The following is a 16,576-nucleotide window of genomic DNA, read 5'->3' as shown; positions in this document are numbered from 1 at the left end:
GAAGTAAACATCATAAATCCAAAGTTTTTAACGATTAAAGTAATTAGATATCTAACGAACGCTTTGAGTTAGTTTATTGAAGATTGCACATAAAACGACAGTTGAATTTTAGCTTTTGAGTTGCTTAAAATAACACAATAAAATAGGCTATTGTATAAATAGTATCACTTTTAATTTACCAAGGTTTAGTTTCAGGTCTAGTGTGTGCAATAATAAGTCGTACAGACAGGGTATAAACCATTTATCCTGATAAATGAATTAAACAACACAAAGAATTTATATGTGAAGTAAATTCCGCGAGGGGCCCGGCGTGGTCTTGTATTCAGAGTGGCGGATTATGAATCCGTGAATACACGGTTCGCGTTCCATTGCCGCTAAATTTCATTTGGGACTTTAATGTTCAAATCCGATTATCCAGCAAGAATAGCGCAAGAGCTAGTGATTTGTGTTGTTGACTAGAAAATCAAAGACGGCTAGCGCAGATAGTCATCGCGAAGCTTCGCGCGAATATCCGGAACACTGCACGAAACAACGAGTTCAACGTACTGTGAAGGATTTTTAACTTTAATACAAATAAAAAAAAATTAAAATAGTTATAAAAATACGACTTCGAAATTTTCAATTACAATAGCGCTTAAATACTATATCTCTCTACAAGTGTAGTAATACATGGTTCCCTTCGGGAAGTACTTTATCATTACGAAAATCAAAACAGAACAATGAATCGTTTAATGAAAAAATTATTCTTCTATTTATTTTTATATCAATTTCATCAAGCAAAATTATGCTCATGTTTCTTAACGCTTATGCAGATGTATAAATCAACCAAACGCATAAAACTTAATTGCATAATACTTTCAGCGTATAAGGCCCCATTTCTTATTATTTACCTTACATATTTCACAGTACCTTAAATCATACCTGTGTTGTGTGTGTGTCCACAGTAATGTTTTATGCACTAAATTTGTAGTTCACGTTGAGAAAATTAAAGTATTTTTGAAGAGCAAAGCGTCTCCAATCCAAGAAAGGGCCAAGGAATCCTTGGCCCGCTTGACTTCCTTGTGTTGCCTGTTAGGCGCTTAAAGCGATTTTTAACGAACAAGTCATCGCCAGATGATGCAAGCTTAGTAGCACTCAGTGATTAACGTTTACGTTCATTTAGCTTTCTCGCTGCTTCACATACATACAAAAGGGTTCCTACTACGTAGGAAAATTATGTTTTACTCACTTAAAAACAAACAAAACTTTGAACACATAACAACAGTCATCAGGCCATTTTTTGGGTTATCGTTATATAGTTCGTTCGAAATGTTTTAACTGCTTATATCGTTTACCAAGGTTACTTGAGCCACACTTGATTTAATGCCCCAGATTAAAATCGAACATATGAGTCATTTTTGACAACTGCCTGTTAGCATGCACGTGCATTTTATTATATATAAAAAAATAAAAATTTAAAACCGAGTCAGGAAAAAGAAAAAAAACACACGTAAATAAAGCAAGTCTAAATACTGGTGAAGTTACTTAAAATCCTACGCGACAGATATTTAATATACTATGAAAAAAAAAACCACGCCAACTTCCAATTTCTTTCCTCTGGGACTGAGAGGGAGTGGGAGAATGGGGAATCCAGTCTGCCACGGAGAATCTTTGTCTCGAAAAGTCGTAGTGCAAGTGTGTCAGTTGTACACCAACACTTGATTGTATCTGACTTACAGCTACAACACTAATTGTCCAACAAAGAATTGATATGTTTGAAATAAGTTTGTTTTGAATTTCACGCAAAGCCACACAAGGGCTATCTGCGCTAGCCGTCCCTAATTTAGCAGTGAAAGACTAGAGGGAAGGTAGATAGTCATTACCACCCACCGCGAACTGTTGGACTATTCTTTTTACCAGCGAATACTGTGATTGGCCATCACGTTATAAGACTCCCAAGGCTGAAAGGACGAACATATTTAGTGCGACGGAGATTTGAACCTGCGCCCTAACCGTCTGGTCATTCCGGATCAAGTAACCAATAGGATATTTCACCAATACCGTATAGTTCATCACTAGATAACTGGTACTTTCATTAATAAATCCTCAGTTTATTTGAAATTTTAAAAAAATATCTGGCTACTCTGCTAGGAACCTCTTTCCTTTTGTACATCAAATTATGTGTTTTACATAGGTTTGTGGTGATTGATCATAGAAACTCTTGATGCTGGCTTTTATAACCACTGTAAAAAAGTTAAAGTTTATTACAAAAGAAAACAATTGGAACTTTTAAGATTTTCTTTTAATAAACTTGTCAATCCGAAAAACATGGCCAACAATCTATAGATAAGACTACAGACCAAAGTTCATTCTTTCAGTTTATATACTAAGGAAAAGTAATAATAATGATTTATTATTATAAATGTTAAATCACGTTATAAAGAGACGAGCGGTAACGTCGAATCATCTAATAAATTTAAGTATAACGTACTGTGCTACCTTCAACAATAATACAGCTTGAAAACAATAAATGTAATGATGCGAAAGGCTTCATACGAGAGGCAAAGTCGTTGGCTAGTGTAGTGAAAATCATTCCCTAAATCAAAGCAAAACACCACTATATACATAAACCACACTATCATTCATGAGAGAGAGAGAGAGATCGCACAAAATGAGATGACTTAAGTTTTTCAGTTGAAGTTATTCTAATAAAATTATTATAATTTAAACGTACTGGTTTAGCGCGTAAAGTTGTTAAATGCAAACAACGCAACTTTGTGTTTTTACGCAAACTTAAAAATACTTTGTAATGAACCTTGTTCAGCAAAATGCTTGAGACACGCTAACAATTATTTGACTCTCAACTGACGAAGAGCTCATACATTCTTTGATAGATTGTTTGGGCAAGATTATTCATGATAAAACTTCGTAGAATAGATAGCAACTGCCTGTTGTGGAGACACAAATGTAGAGGACGACGTTTCGAAAGTCGTCCTCTACATTTGTGTCTCCACAACAGGCAGTTGCCGTCCATTCTACGAAGTTTCAGCTTATACATTAACTTGTAAAATTGCGTTTAATAAATAAATTGTAGCATCAGTTAAAACCAATAAAATAATAAAAGTTTAATACTGCTAAGCCTAAAGTAAAAAAAAAATAATAATCAGTTTACCATATTAAAAAGATCTGACTTAATTAGTTAAGCTTTAATAACTCAATGACAAATGTTAAATTTAATGATTTAACTTCACATTTATTTTGTAGTGTTTTAAACAACTCGTCGGCTGAATAATTCACAAGAATATATAAGAAACATCAACGCTACATATTCTTGAAGTTTCTATATAAATATAGGATCACTGAGTGAGAAAAACATCTCATATTTTATTGCTTGTGTTCTTGATGTCAAAAATATTGAGAATTTACTGAAAACCAACAATACATTTTGTTAGTGATGTCGAGAAACCCACTTGTAGAGGAAAATATATATGTAAAACATTTTGTCAATCCAAACGAGCCGTTTTTACAAAAATACATTTTGTTGTGATTGTTAATACGTAGTATTATGCATATTCAAATTACGTAAAACAAAATATGGAATAACAATTAATTTCGAATAATAAGTACGGTCAGTTTTCTGAAAATAAATATTAGTTGATATGGTTGTCACTGTAAATGGTTTATATAACCTAATCTTATCATAAAATGTCTTTTCTTAACCTGACTAGCGAAAGTAAGAAAGGGCTGTTCACGTGATCTCAACGCAAAAGTGGATCAAACAAATTTTCCCAGCCTTAGAGGGCTACGTGAAGAAAATATGAATTAACCCAAACTGCCAGTTACAACTCAGACAAAACATGTATAGTGTCATTTGTAGAATTATGAAACTTTCAAAGTCGTCGTGTGGGCATGGGAAGATCGACGTCCGAGTTATAATTAGGATAATGGTGGTAATTCGTATTGTCCACATGTTGTATTGAAAGGTTACAATAATATTTTACCGATGCTAGAAAAGGTAATTTTAAGAATAAGCGAAAATGTACCAGACATAGGTTAATATATGCTTTACTATATGTAACAAAAAAGCTAAATACTAGAGTAACTAGACTATATATATACTGGCAAAACACTTCGAACTGTTAATACCTGGTTTAGAAACCCAATTTTTAAACTGAAGGAAATAATGTTTTAAGGGTTGTTTTGAACATGCTGCCGAGCCACGAATTAATGGATGTAATGTTGGTTTCAAAAGTGGAAGTAGAGATCAATCCAATTAAAATAAAAAAGTAAGGAGACGTAGCACACCCGCCTTGAGTAAATTATGCCCAAGAATTTACTGAAAAGTTTACTTGTTGTTGTTAGATATGAAAAACCACACACGACTCTATTATGAAGAACCTTTACAAGAACCAAATAATTATCCTTCAACGGTGTTACGGTTAAAATTATATGTGAAAGACAGCGAATCCAGACGGTAGCTTTGGCAAGCAGTCAGGTTAATCTGCGAAAAAAGAAAAGAAAAATATGGGTTTGCGAAGCATGATTAGACCCCGAATGTTGAACGATAGTCGTGTGCATATACAAATAATGCATTTTAAATTTTATCCGTTTCACACACGTATACACTGTTCGCTATAAAGTATCTTTGGGGGGGGGGAGCAGTTTTGGATGAAATGTGAAGCAAAAATAACAATCACTAATCAAAGAAACTAACTAATCTAGTCCATATAAGAAATAATACACCTCGTTCGCGCTACTTCGACGTTACTGATGGTTTACGTGTTTCTCACCATGCACAGCAAACACGTAGTACACACAATAATATTGAATACTTTTCTTACCTAATATCTATTAATCTAAATAATACATATTTACCGCCATGTATGTAGAAGCAATATTTCGAAAAAACACACATTTTGGACCCATTACACTCACGTTTTCTCAACAATGGTTTCCCTTGAATTATGGTCCCCGGTGGGACAGTGGTAAGTCTTCGGATTTATAGTGCTAAAATCAGGGGTGCGGTTCCCCTCCGCAAACACAGCAGATAACCCGCTGTGGCACACTCCCTTGAATTATATTCAAATCCACAAATAAGTATATATAAATACGAACGCGTAATAAAAGGATTGTGTGAGCGAGAAAATTGTGAAAAAAGAAAAAAAATTAAAATAAACATATTGGTAAAAACGAAAACAAAAACTTTCGGGCAACAGCCCTGCATCGGGTTTCCGGTGAGAATATAATAATCTGGGCTTCTTTTGTTATTACACCCAAAAATTAGGGGACACTTTAATACAGATTTTCTAGAATTATTCCAAGTATTACCAACAAAATTAATATATCGAAACACTATGATAAAAAAACTAAGTCAACCTGATTGTTCTTACGGGATACACGGGGGGGTAAAATGAATGTCGAATGTAGTTCAGTATCTATGTATGTAACCAAAATTCCCTCGCCATCTACTGAATGGCACCAGAAACAGATATCCATAAAACATTTCACACTTCGAGTCTTCTAAATTAAAACAATTAAAAATAACTGTGGTATGTGCAACAACCATTTATTTTATAACACAATTTTAAACAGAAGTACTCTTTTCACACAAGAACATAACTTTTACTAGGACTGAACGCGAGGGTTTGATTATATCTTTATTGATGAAATTCGTAAATTTAGTACTGAGAAACCATAATTGCTAATTTTTTTCAATGAATAACACAACTTTTAAAATATATACACACATTACATCAGTAAAATTTATGAACATTTTGAGCTCTGTACATCGAATCATTTTGATGTAGTGACATTGCGTCTGACTAGAACACAAATAGAACACTTTTCCCATGCAGTTCTCCCCCCAATAAAAATCAAATTTTTAATGTTCACTTTCTAATTCGGTAGGAACACACAATTAAAAGACCTACAACGTAGGATGGCGTTTCTGTTGCTTATTTTAATTTGGTGAGATTTTTTCCCATTACTCTCTCTCTCTCGGTATTTGGGTAAGAAAAGTTCATACCCTGGAGGGTCAGGTTCTCTATGACCTCTTCCTCCTCCCCGTACTTATGTTCTTGACGGATTGGTATTTATAATTGTAGAACTGAATATTATTTTGATCCTTTTCAGGGCAATGTCCATGTATTGTGGCTCATATATAGGACTGAACGCGAGGGTTTGATTATATCTTTATTGATGAAATTCGTAAATTTAGTACTGAGAAACCATAATTGCTAATTTTTTTCAATGAATTGTTTTAAAATATATACACACATTACATCAGTAAAATTTATGAACATTTTGATCTCTGTACAAAATATGTATTATGTATTATTATTTTTATTATTATTATTATTTTTATTATTTAATATATATTTTCTATTTATTTTTATATTTAAAATATAAGTTAACTGGGGAGAGATATTTAGGACTAGCTTCATCATGTATGAGGTACTTGTCTAGTTCACATAGTAATTCGTTTTTCATCCAATTCTTATTAAAATACATTATTGTACTGTGTAGGAGTCTATCTGGTATGGTTGGTATGTTCGAGTATTTGTGAATGAATTGAGATGATATGGTTCTTGGAACTCTGGATGCTGTTACAATATTTTCTATTTTGCATTTTGTAAATACGCGCGATTTATTTATTTCTATCTTTAGTTTACAGAACGAAGATACAAAGAGCGCCACTTTGTAAAGACAAATTTGTAAAGAGCACATGCTCCAGAATGACACGTTTATTCATTCTTATTAAATAACGTTTATCGCATTTTAACTGAACGGTTCTGGAAAATTAAATTAATGCGATTGTATGTGCATCTAAACTGCAAAATTAACACGATTTATTTTACAGCAACACGCCGTTGAATAATCATAGTACATTAAAAGGTTGTGTCAGTGAATTTACGGTTCTATGTTTCCCAACTTAAAATGATATATATATATAATAATTAATGTAAATTACTTCAATTTTTATTTTGTGCGAGTCAGACAATGTTTATATTATTTATGAAAGCTGTAAGAAACACGAGCAACTTACTTCGAGTACAAGAATTGAACAAATCTGCCCTTGAAGCAACCGGAAACCATAACTTAACAGACCTACAACCTGTTGGTACAACGGCTAGACTACGAGGCCACTTCGCGATCACATCAGGTCAGTGGAAAATTCATAATGCTGTTCATTGGCGTGCTCAAGTTAGATACACTAGTGCAGAAATCTTTTATAAGGTTGCTTTTGTTATTTTTTTTCCTTCTGCTTTCATACTTTTGCAAACAGATAATTTCCCCGACAACATTCTAATAAAGAAATTCAAGGAACTTCGTTTTCTTGTTTACCGTAATTTTCTAACTGAACGTTTAATCGAAAAAGTGGAACAACTTTTAAATTATCATGTTAGTAACGTAATTTATTTGCCCTAAAATATAGAATAAAATACACAATTATTACTTATAAACTGTTGTAAAATGTATTTAGTTTGATACAGATACCTTAAACACGTTACAATACGGTATGTATACACTTATTCATTCATTAAAGATTTTTACCATTTTTATACTGTTATCGTGTTTTAGTCTTTTGGAAGATCTAAAACATTAAATTTAGTTATCACTAAACGCAGAAGAAGAAAGATACCTTGTTATTTTTAGTACCTGCAACAAAAAAAATAGGCAAGCCTGCCAAGTAATGCTAAAAATACTTTACCATGCTACAGTGATGACAGTAAAGTTCATATTATGAAAATTACAAAGATATCTATACCATTTAAATAAGTATACTAACAGTCTACATTGTACTAGTATTTGATAATGTATTTTGAGATTGTTTTTTTAACCTAACGTTAAGATACAGTTTCTGTCGATTAAAACAACCTTGATTTAATTTGGGATTCCATTGTTGTGATTGTATGACCAGTAAGTAAAGTAATCTTTGTAAAAATTCCAAATTTACTAAATAACAACAGTCATCACGCCCAAATTCAAACTATACTCTTCAAAAAAAGAAACGCAAAAGGCAAAATTTGAGACATATTGTTAACAAGTTTATTCCGGGTAGTTCTGTATGACATGTGTGAAACTTTGCACATTCACTGCTGGTTTACATCTGGTGATCTGGAGGGCCAGGGAAGAACGCTCATGTTGTGGTGTCTCAAGAAGACAGTGGTGACTCGGGTTGTGGCAGTAGACGTCGCAGTGGTGGTCCTATCCCGAAGGTGACGTAACCGGATGTTGCGATCTTGTGCGGGCGTGGTCACACGAGGTCTGCCAGATCGTGGACGGTCACAAGTTGATCCATGTTCTTGGTGACGATTCCATATCCTTGTGATGGTACTTGGGTGGACATTCACAGCTCTGGCAACATCTGATTCACCTGCTTCCAAGCGACCAATGGCGTTGTTGCGTTGTGCTTCAGTCAGTCTTGGCGTAACTGTATTGCGTGTCGGTGGCTTAACAATGAGCTATGGAAACCGAGAACCCGTCACTTTTATAGGGATTTTGCAGATGTTGCACTTGCAGAACATGCAGATCTCTCAATCAAATTTATTGGACACGAATGCGTTTTGGCGAAAAATCCGACGTTTTCCTCCGTTTTCAAAGTGCACAACTTTTATTGTCATTTTGGTCTCACAATCAGTGCCTTAACACGTGTAATATCACATACTCTGAGCTTGTAACGTTATTACATATATTTCTCTTTAAAATAACAAAAATATCCCTTTTGCGTTTCTTTTTTTGAAGAGTATATATAAAACTAATTAATTTTTCAAATCTGACATCTATCCATGTTGCTAATTATAATGATACCTAACATTATCATGAATTTGTAAGAATAATATAGTACATTGTCTGGTTCATATCAGGCTCACTTAATTTTTATTATTTCAGAAACTAAATCATATTTATATTAATTTTTGTGATTGTGGATAAAATTGATATTTGTGTAATTTTCTCGTACAAGTTCAAGTGATGATGTCACAGCTAATGAGTGCACAGAATTGGTTTAGGAAATTTTGCTCTGGTGAAAAGCCTTGAAAATGAACCTTGAGGCTGCTCTCAGATTGACATTAATGAGGAAGAACTGAATGCCTTAGTTGAATCGGATACCTGCCAACTCATGAGAGAACTTGCTGATAAACTCGCTGCTTATTACTCAACAGTTTCCTGACACCTTGAAGAAATTGATAAGGTGAAAAAGCTCAATAAATGGATATCTCATGAAAACAATCATGCAAGTCAATTTGAAATTTGTTCCTCACTCCTTACCCTCAGCAAAAAAGAACTATTTCTCCATAGAATTGTCACCTTAGATGAAAAATGGATTCTTTATTGCAATAAATGACAATCCAGACAGTGGCTTGACTATGAAGAAGCACCAAAACCAGGTCTTCACCCTGAGAAGCTTATGGTCAGTGTCTGGTGGTCATTAGAAGGCATGGTCCATTATTCATTCAAGGAGAAACAATTGCAGCAGAGAAATATTGCTGTGACTTTGAAATTATGCATCAAAAGTTGTCACAAAAACATTCATTACGAGTTAATTGCAATAAACCCACACTACTTCATGACAGTGCTTGACCTCATATCTCGTGTGTTACTGTCCAAAACCTAGATGAAATTCAGTACAAAACTTTACCTCATTCACCATATTCACCAAATCTTTCCACTACAGATCATCACTTTCTAAACATTAGGTCATTTCTTTAAAGGAGGAGGGGGACATTTGCAAACCTAAAGGTCAATTGAAAGTGTTCTCAAAGACTTCATTGCATCAAAAGTCTTCCAGTTCTTTAAAGATGGCATTTATAAACTTATTAATCATTGGCAGAAGTGTATTCAGTCTAAAGGAGCTAATTTTGATTAAATAAATTAAAAAACAAAAAGATGTACTTGTTTCACATTTTCTTTTAAAAATCTGACATTTCTCATGCAACAGCCTGATAAAATACAATAATTCCTTTATGTAATTAACATACTCATCTCAGAATATATTAATATGAGTATGACAACTTACACAAAAAACCTTCTGGTAACAAACACTTTAAGGGCCAATACTGTACATTTATAACCAAATTTTAATAAACAAGAATTCTTGATGGTTCCATATAACACCTAAAAGGTGCCTTAGAAGCTGAATTGATTTTTAATAATAACAGGTAAAACACGATAAAGAGTGGAATTTGTCAACTGATTACATTCAACTAATTAATTTTTCTTTTGAGTCTAATCTTCCTACATTTAGGATTTTTAAAAGACATTTTTCAAAGTACTCTTAATGCAATACACATCATCAGTTACAATGGTTTAAAATTAAGTTGCTTTTTAATCTTGAACTGTTGTACATGGAAAATGTATCGCGTATGTAGCGTAGTACAAAACCTGCAAGAAGCTGAAAAAATTTAATGTAGGTCTGTTGGTCTCTCCCAACAGTTTCAAAGGAAACTACCAAAACTACTGAATTTTTGTTGATCAAATAAAAAAAAACATCTTGACATCGATATAAATCAGAAAAATACTTGCTAAATGTAACAGTGACTGGTGAGATAATTATTAGGTACAGGTCAATATAAATTACACAAGCTAAATGCTAAAGATTGTATTTACATTTGATATAGACACAACTACACATAGGCTATCAAGTAAATGCAGGCATTAGATGTATCTTCACTGTATGAAGAAACAGTAAACACAATAGCATTTGACTTATTAGAAGTAGCCAAAAATAACAATATAAAATCAGGAGTATAAAATTAGCCATTATTTTCCATACAGCAACATCTCAGTACAAAGTAAGCTGAAAATGTATTATTTTCATTGGTCATGACACTGTTCTATTATATTAAACAAATTTGAATTAACAGAATGTAAGAGAAATCATATTGGCAATATTTTGATTACTTCAATAGCTGGAATAATCATAACATAATATAATTGGAAATACAGATTAGTTTATTATTTTTGGGAGATTAATCAATTTACTTGTAATTTCAATAATTCAATAACTTTATGTATGCAACACTAATTGAAATTCAAAGGTAATTGAATTAATCATCCAGCTCTATTGAGTAAGTTTGTGTAATTTTTTCAATAAATCAACAAACTGAGTGTTCTAACAAAGTCACAAATGAACCACTTAACAAAGCAAACTGTGAAACTAAACCATTAAGAAGAATTTTTAAAATTTAATTGAGCTGTCACAAATGGCAACTATGAGGTCAAATAGTGATTCAAGAGTTTTCTTCAGATGATGAAAATATTAAGATGATGAATGAGGGAAAAACAATCTAAAGAATACCAAGAATGAAAGGAAAACATAAAAGACAACTATTTAAAAAGAATTAAAAATACACCTGATTGATGAAATTACAATGATAAGACTAAATAACAACGAGATTTTGGTGACAAAACTAACAAGATCAAAGATGGAGTAAAGAAAGATGTCAGTAAAGTAGGAAAAAACATTAGTGATAGAATAAAACATCCAAAAAATAAACTACCAAATAGAAAGCATAAACTATCTATACCTATTTCTGCATTTACTTGAGTTCAAACCTAAATCACCATCTACTATTAAATATAAAATAAAACTTACTTGGTTTACACCTACTACCACTAGTGCTCCATCACCTGTTGCAAAAGGACCTTTATGGACTACTGAAGACATGACATTACCAAATCCAATTCCAGAGTTTAGTAGGCTGAGTGAACATCAGCCAAACAAAAAACCAACATGATGGCAGTCACCTCAGATCAAGAACATATTTAGAGTAAAACAGTGGAAGTTCAAGAAAAATAATTCAAAAGAAAAACATCTACTATATAAAGGAAATCAGAAATATAGTTAAATGGAAACAAATTTGATAAAACTATTGTGGATATACACAATGATTATAACAATAAGACTGAAAAAGTAGGGAAAAGCCATCCAGAGTTCAACACTGGCCAGTCAAGAAATCAACAAGCTATGATTGTAAGGTACCCTAAGAGACGTATTAGGCTTATTTCAAGTGTAAATGGATGGAATAGTAAACAACAAACTATTCATCAGGCTCCCAATTTAAAAGGACTAGCTTTGCCAACATTAAATAACCTTCTGGCTGAGAGCTGTAACAACTGCCATTGATAGCTGCCTTGTCAAACAGGTTCAGGATGTCACACCAAAGCAAAGTTCCAGAACAGGGTAAGAACAAAGAAGAGAATTGTGCTGAATTTGCAAATGATTCATGAAAACTCACACAGTTAGCTTCCTCAGATGCTCCCTGTCAGATGATAGATTCCTTAGTATATGATTAATTTGCAGATATCATAATACATGAAAATATGAAAATTATGCTTAAGCAGAGTAGATGTACATCTTTAAAGGAACTCTACAGTGAGAAATATATTACCAGTGAAGTCATCTAAGTGTTATGGGAATATTATATCCTCTACCATTGAAACATCAATTCTTCCCAAGTGACAGAGTAAAAGTACCAAAAATATTAACTTGACAACTAATTAAAGAGGACAGAGGAAATAAGCCACAATAAAATACGTGTTTGAAGTATAACTTAATCATCCTTTGAAGTGCATTGGTGGGGAATAACCAAGTTGGTAACTTCAGGGAAAACTTAGCAGCAGAACTTCAACTTGTTGAACAGAGCCCTAAGTTATTACCAGGACTTCTTCCATGTGATCATCAAGGTTTGAGCTACTAGTGGATTCACCTGACCAAACATGTAGAAAGAATCCCCCACCCAGTGGCAAGATAGCCAGCAACAAGAGACAAAATATTATTCCATCCATGTACCATGAGCTTCAAAAAAGAAAACAAACAAAAACATGATAAATGTATAATTTTGTGTTGTTGTTTTTTTATGTTAAAATTGTTGAAAAGGCTTCAGAATCCAGCAATACATCAGTGTTACAATCTATATTTTTTAATGTTGTAATTTGTTTGATAGGTAGAGGGAGATACAAGTTTTTTGATGATGTAATGGGACACTAAATTTGTGTTAGTCCTAGAATTTTCCAGAACAAGGCTTAGTTGAAAAATCCAATCATGAAACCCCAAGAGTAGTAAAGATAGTTGAAATAAAAGTTACTTCAAAATGAGTTGTTGTCAGTGTTTGCTATTGCACTTCATTGCACAAGTAAGTTTTGTTTAGACTGTACAGCACAGTTAGAGTGACTGTAAACTTAGGCCTATGACTTTCAAAGTGTTCATGCTTGTAACAGTATTAAAGAAGAAAATACGAGCTATTTTGTTACTGTTATCAGACTAGATGTTGAATTATTTTCATTTGATAATATAAAAGAACCTATAAAGAAAAACATAACCTCACCTTAAAAGGGGCTTTAGTGACATTTTTAGTGTTTTTTTTTGGTTAGGTCGTTACAACTTGTACTTGCATAGTTAAAAATAATTTCTCTTTCCTTTGTTGGCTGGGCTATTTTATGTACAAAATGTATTACTTGAGAGAATGCAAAATACAATAGATGAGTTATCTTAGTTAGTGCTGTGCTATGTATAACTCATCTTGTGAGTAATTAGAAGGAATGACACCATAAATGTTAGTGCATTAGTTGCAAAGGATACTAGCTGACTAACCCATTTAAAGCATGAAGAAAGACATGCAGGAACCCCTGGATGGGATTCAAATCCAAGTTGTAACACTTCTATGTTACTCAGGGTGTCTGTCCTATATATACATCCCAGATTCTGTGATAACTGGTCCAGGGGTTAGCTAGTTATAAGAAGACATATGCACTCACACACTTTGGTCAAATGACAACTTAGATGCATTACATATACATGCAGGCACAAAAAGATACACAAGACATAGAAAATAAGAAATAATTTATTCCTTTTGAAGCCTATATCTTTTAACCCACTAATGAGAAAAAGCTTAACATTTTTGTTTTTATAACAGAATGACTAGTTTATGGAACATGTTGCCTTTTGGAAGGAGTGGAAGCCAACACCTTACAAGTTTTAAAAGAGAATCAATAATTTCCTGAAAAATAAAGTGTGATTTTAATTTTAGCCTGTCTTTTCCAAATCTTAAGCTTGTGTAACCTCATCCTACTGACTTCAGGATCTATCCCAAGGAAATCAAAGGCCTTAAACTATTCTATAAATCCTCCATGTAATCTTGCACTTCAATAAGATCATCTTTTACCTTGAGAGAAAATAAGATATTAACCTATTCTCATAAACTGTTTCCATCTTTAGAATCCTCATAATATCTTTCCTCCAAGCACTTTCAATAAGTCAATATCTTTTTTCAACAAGACAAAACTGGACACAGTATTCCAAATGAAGCCTATCTAACAATTTGTAGGAAATAGATAATTACTTGTTTTGACTTATACATAATAGGTTTATAAATATGCCATAAAATTCTATTAGCTCTGTTACTAGCAAAATAGTATTACCTTGAAAGTTTTAATGACTTGTGTACTACTCTGCAAAGATCCATTCCTCCATTCATACTGTTGAGTTAATTTCCATCTATTATTAAACATGTGGCCTAAGGTAAATAATAAAACCTAACTGCATAATTTTGCACTTACTAAGTTCAGTTGTCAAATACTTGTCTACTAACCAACTGATCCATTTCATAATGTTGTACCTCAACATAATTAAAAATATCTGAGGGCCTAATGTAAACACAAAATGCTGAGGCACTCTTGTTGTAAAACATATCCAGTTTTATTGGAATTCATTACTAATAAAGTTTATTTTTCACCTTTCAATAGTTCTACAATTTAGTTTCTGTTCCCCACCAACACAATTTTCTTAACTAACCTCTTTTTTATGACAGACTATTTTTTATTTTTTGGCAATTGTTGAAAATTATATCTGCAAGTAAGCATGAACAACATAATTCCTATTTTTTAACATTGACTCTGAAAAGATCTCAACACGTTTATTTTATTTTTGTTTCATATGGGTAATAAATTCAGTGAAGGTGAAAGGAAAACAGTTCAAAAGTTTGTCATTTATTTAAGACTATTCAGGGTGTTTTAGAAAATGAATTGCTTGGTTTAACCAACTATTAGTTTTTTTTTTTTCTTTTTTAATAAAGTTTTTACTCTATTTTAGTGTGGAAACATTCCAGTTGTTGTATCTTGGCATTTTATAATGTTTTGGATAAGGTGACATCCAAGAGCTTAAAAGGTAAGATAGATGCTTATGGAATTGTAAAACACTAAGTAGTCAATGGACATCTTATTTTAGAATAAAAAATGGCCATAAGTGAGGTTAAATGTGCAATTTCCTGATTGGATGTAATTATTAATTATTTTTAAGGTTTTCACTGTTATTTATGTCAATGAATTAAACAACTTGTGTAGTAATATTTCCAAATTTTCTTCCAGTACTATAATGCAAGGAAGGGTTGGTTGATCTGGCATATTACAGCTCAATGCAGCTCGGCAATCTGCACCAAACATCCGGTAAAAAGGAATCAAGGTAAAACGTTTGTTTGTTTTTTAAATTTCGCACAAAGCTACTCGAGGGCTATCTCTGCTAGCCGTCCCTAATTTAGCAGTGTAAGACTAGAGGGCTACTCTTTTACCAACGAATAGTGGGATTGACCGTCACATTATAACGCCCCCATGGCTGAAAGGGTGAGCATGTTTGGCACGACCAGGATGCGAACCTGCGACCCTCAGATTACGAGTCGCACGCCTTAACATGCTTGGCCATGCCGGGCCTCAAGGTAAAACAAAACAAAGTTTAACTTTTGAATTAAAAACATAAATAGCATAAAATCCAATTTTTTTTTATATCTAGTTCACAGCAGTAAGAGAAAAACTACAGTAATATAAGTTGTAAAGGAAGATCTGTAGCATAATTTTAATTATCAAAACTCACCAGGATAACTAATGGGCAACTTCAAACATCAGAATTAGTCACATGAAGTTGGCCTTTCCAGTCCTGGTTTTGAGTTATTTGACATTATGACCATTTTCTAATTTCATATTGAACTAGTTGTACTTTAATTCCTAAAAAGGAATCATATTAATAAAAAGGCTAATTTATGAATTAAAAAGTTAAATAGCATTAAAGAGGTCAATTGCCTTTAAAAAACTAAAAACATTAGTAAGGTGGACAGCATCATCATCGCCAATGACTCTGTCCATTGTTATGAATAAACCTTTGGGCAAAACATATCTAAAATGGTGCCATCATTGAGAGTCATAACGATGGCAAGACAGTAAAATGTAGCTTATTGGTGGATCAGTCCCAATTAATAGAAAATGAAGAGTTAAAAAACTGTGACGAATGTGTAATCTAGTTTGGACAACTTCATCTTTCCAATCCTTACAGAAACAAGAGAGCCAAAATTCAATAGGGTTTTATTTGGGAAAACTTGTTTTCATGTTGCCCACTCTAAGTCAACTGCCAACTGGCACAGAGTCGAGCCTTGAATACAGGACCATAGTCCATGTATAGAACAGGCATAGCAGTAAGAGTGCCATAGCATACAGACTTAGTTGCAGTGTTGGTGAGCTTATTCCCTTGAATACCAATGTAGCTTGGTATCCAGAAGAACTGGATAGAAGTAGATGATAAAGAGAAATGACCCAGTAAGTTTAGAATATC

The 16,576-nt window shown here is 33.0% G+C and overlaps 1 protein-coding gene and 1 long non-coding RNA gene across 7 annotated transcripts in view; one reads left to right on the top strand and one right to left on the bottom strand.

Annotated features, from left to right (window-relative positions):
* Nucleotides 1-16,576, bottom strand: part of LOC143238716 (transcriptional coactivator YAP1-like) — a 49,975-nt gene that overhangs the window by 26,902 nt on the left and 6,497 nt on the right. The window lies entirely within an intron of this gene.
* Nucleotides 12,979-15,439, top strand: LOC143238720 (uncharacterized). The gene is made up of 3 exons (XR_013020729.1): nucleotides 12,979-13,115; nucleotides 15,071-15,145; nucleotides 15,346-15,439. It is a non-coding gene; the product is annotated as an uncharacterized LOC143238720 (long non-coding RNA).

This window comes from Tachypleus tridentatus, chromosome 13 (genome assembly GCF_004210375.1).
Source record: "Tachypleus tridentatus isolate NWPU-2018 chromosome 13, ASM421037v1, whole genome shotgun sequence".
Lineage (NCBI taxonomy): Eukaryota > Metazoa > Arthropoda > Merostomata > Xiphosura > Limulidae > Tachypleus > Tachypleus tridentatus.
Note: the sequence above shows the minus strand (reverse complement) of the source record. Positions and strands in the feature narration are given on the sequence as shown.